Here is a 4,029-nt window from a genome sequence, read left to right on the forward strand (position 1 = left end):
GTAGCCTAGCCCTACTGCCTCTATCGCAAGGATGATCGCCAGGTTCACAGAAAGCAGTAGCTTCCTTAACCGCATCTAAGGACATGTTAAGCGCCATTAATCTCCTGCGGCTCACGCAGCGTACCCTGTGCCAGAATTCCTGCTCATTAACCGGGTAGCCGTCTATTGCATCCTCTGGCTTCGTCACATTGAAGGGATCCGGTGTTCCATCCTCTTGCTCGTCAGAATATACGGGCAGCTTGATTTGCCCTTCCTTGTTCCCGACACCGTAGAAAGCGAGGAAACCGACGCTTCCAACCGCCGCGATTGCAAGCGCAACAGCGACCTGGAGTTGGAACCGCAGCATCCTGCAGCACCCAAAAGGCCGGTTTCCTGCAAGAAATGTACGCGGACAGTACACCCGAAGGATTTGTCTATTAGACCCTGCTGTCGGTGCCGCACCAAAGGATCGAAGTCATGTCCTGTCACATCAATCCAATTTCAAATGGAGATAAGTCCACATCATGTGACGGTGAGACCGCATATACTTACCAAGTGCGGGGTTCCATTTCTGATTGCAGGAGCTGGACACACCGGGAGTCTGGGAGTGAGTCTGTCAATCAATAGTGACGTGACGGCCAGAAAACGCCCGATGGTAACCCCTCAACACAGCGGCCATGTATGGAGCTGGAAAAATGTTGGTTGAAAGGGGCATTGGAGAAATTATATTTATCAATGCATTCTACCTCTTTTTCTGGTGCTCAAAGTCAACCTAGAAGATTATCTTTGGCATTAGTTATCCACAATTAGAGAATATTCCACATTCCCCATAAGTTTTCCCTCTCTTCAAAATATTATATCTTTTATGCTGGGGATAGCTATTTCCTGGCAGTGCTTGAGTTTTTGGTAAGGTTATATTTTCTCAGTACATAAAGAAATGTGAGACTACCCCATGCAGGAAGCTGGCACCATAGAAAGAGTTATCCATACCATTTTGAGGCTGGAAGATAAGTTATATTTTGGGGCATCAAACATATATTTGTAAATATAACCCACTCCGTGTACCTCACAAATGAAGCAACTCCTGCAGTGCAAAGTGACAAGGACCACAAGAGCCAGGCTCCTAAACCACCCGTCCTTAGCATTCACGCTCCTCTGATTACTAGGACAGAAGTGAAATATTATGTAAGAAAATGTATTATATGAGAATTACCGGATACAGAATGAACAAGAGGAGGAGAACACTATAGGACAGCTGGAACCAGGCTCCTAAACCACCATCCTTAGCATTCTCGCTCCTCCTTTACTAGGGCCCACGTGCAATGTTATGTAATACAAATCTATTTTTAATTTATTACCGGATACAGAACGAACAGAGGAGGAGAACGCTATAGGACAGCTGGAAGAAATCGTCTCCCCGAGATCACCAAGTATGACTAAGCATTCCGAAAGCGGTAGCGGCTGAGGCCTTCCACCAGCAGTCGGCAGGATGTAGTACAAGCATTTGCGCGCATACCTATAGAATTTGAAGCACATTCTATTTGGATATAATGCACCAATGGTCTGACATAGACAAAAGCAAATACAAGCATTGACAGTGTCACTGAGGGCTGAACATTGGGTTCAGAAGCCATGATAAATTCCTCTGAGGGACAATAGTTCACGGGGGGTGTTTACACTGGGGGAGTACCAGTAAGATAGCTTTTTATGCCTTTCTATATAGTTTTTATCCTTCCTAGTTTTCAGGTGCTCCTTGCATTGCCCACCGACTGCTGGTGGAAGGCCTCAGCCGCTACCGCTTTCGGAATGCTTAGTCATACTCGATGATCTTGGGGAGATGATTTCTTCCAGCCGTCCTATAGCATTCTCCTCCTCTGTTCGTTCTGTATCCAGTAATAAATTAAAAATAGATTTGTATTACATAACATTGCACATGTGCCCTAGTAAAGGAGGAGCGAGAACGCTAAGGACAGTGGTTTAGGAGCCTGGGCTGGAACAAATCGTCTCCCTGAGATGACCAAGTCTGACTAAGCATGCCAAAAATGGCAGTAGCTGAAATGCTTCAACAGCAGTGGGTGTACTATATGCTCACTGAATATTCAGCCCGAGAGCCTGAGAGCTTCATTAAATGTCTTATAAGTTGCTTTGAACTCATTTGACTATGTTATGTGACCCCAATCACCCACCCACTGTGTAGGCTGCATCTAGTCACGCATCATTTGTGGTGGGCAACACCGTGTCTGAATGCGTACCATTTGTACATGTTTGGCTCAGGCTTAAACACGATTTGGCAGTGACCAACTGCTGTCGGACAACGTTGTGCCCCCGCTATTGCCTTTTCAAGCAGATTTAAGTCACAGATTTGCACAAAAAGATCATTACTAGTGCGTGTTCAGTGAATTTTTGGGAAATTGCTGATACTTAAATAAATAGTGTAAAAAAAAGTTACCCAATGGACAATCTGGGTTGATGTTAGCAGCAGGCAGAATAGGGAAGCATAAGATGGGTGGCCATAAGCACACCAGGCCCAGACACATACACAAACCGAAGGCAAGGTCAATTGCACGGACTAAGGAACAAAGGAAATACAGTGGCTCAGTACATAGTCAAGCTGTTTGTACCTATTTGTCCCAGTGGCTCTGCATCCAATACAACCAAAACCTAACAGTTGAACACGCACAAGAGCTTATTTGATAGAGCACTTCTCATGTTTGAAGCTAGACGTGAAAAGCTACGAGCCAGCACAGTGTCCACGGTAGTCGATTGAAGAAAAGTGATTTGGCGTGAGATGCGGTGTGACAGTGATGTGACTAGGGCAAATGCCCGGGAGTTCTGTCATTTTATTAGTTCTGACATTTAATCATAGGCTTACCTTTGGACATGACTATGTTATATACATTATATACACTCATTAGTGCCTGCTTAGACCTCAGAAGAGTGAGGTGATTGTGTATGGGCAACAGGAGCAGCATTGGTCACTTTTGCGCCACCAATTGCTTACATAAGTGTACACATTCCGATGCGGCATTGCCCACCCCCAGCATTTGGCGTGGTGCGCATATTCCAATCACGTAACCTCATTAGCATTACGGAATCTTCAGATTAACTGTGTTCCCCAGCACATCGCAACCCTCTAGCAAGAATTAGTGAGCTTCAGCTACATAGTTTGAAGTGACACCAAAGTTGTGCTCAATTAGTGTCTGTTTTGGGTGCCGTATCGACCGATAAAGCCTATTCTGTACCATGATAGGCTCCAGCGTATTTTGATAATAATCCATTCCCCCCATGGGCTGGTAGAAGTAATGAGTAGTAATACATATATGTTTTTAAGCCATATTGAGGTATGCTGCCGAGCGTGATGTCTTCAAAATGAGCTCTGAAGGGTAGAGCTTCAACATATTCCCCTTTTGGGATGGCCGGAGCTGCTGATGTCAGCAGCATGTACCCAACGAAGTTAATGCTCCTACAGCAGAAAGAGAGCACCAAAAAATCTGAGACTACTCAAGCTGCATCAGGACCAGCAGGTACTCCTGCCATATCATATATTTTTCCCTCGCTACATGGAGATGGCATGGGTATGAAACGGTGAGTCTGTCAAGGTGGCCATGGGAATAGTCACGTGATGTTGAATATGCGTACCCCTACTAAGGGGGTGCGATCCGCGGCAGACCATTATATGCTGACTGCCCTCCACCTGCCTTATAAAGGAGGCATTTAATTGGTCACCTTTGGGAGACTACCCACTGCTCTTGAAGCATTTCAGCTACTGCCATTTTTGGCATGCTTAGTCAGACTCGGTGATCTCGGGGAGATGATTTGTTCCAGCCGTCCACCAATGAGCGCCCTTGTATTTCTCATATCTCTGAGTTACATTCTCACAGGATAGCTTACGTGTCCTTTCTCCCCTATACCAGTTACTATATATACTGTAGGAAAACCCATGTATTCCTTAGTTCAACCTCCTGTTGAATACAGCGATTACCTGGACTCTTGACTTGACCGTTGGCATTGGCCCGGCCAGACCTACCTTTCAGTACGCTTACTGAGGTA

This window comes from Gloeophyllum trabeum, assembly GCF_000344685.1.
Source record: "Gloeophyllum trabeum ATCC 11539 unplaced genomic scaffold GLOTRscaffold_00013, whole genome shotgun sequence".
Lineage (NCBI taxonomy): Eukaryota > Fungi > Basidiomycota > Agaricomycetes > Gloeophyllales > Gloeophyllaceae > Gloeophyllum > Gloeophyllum trabeum.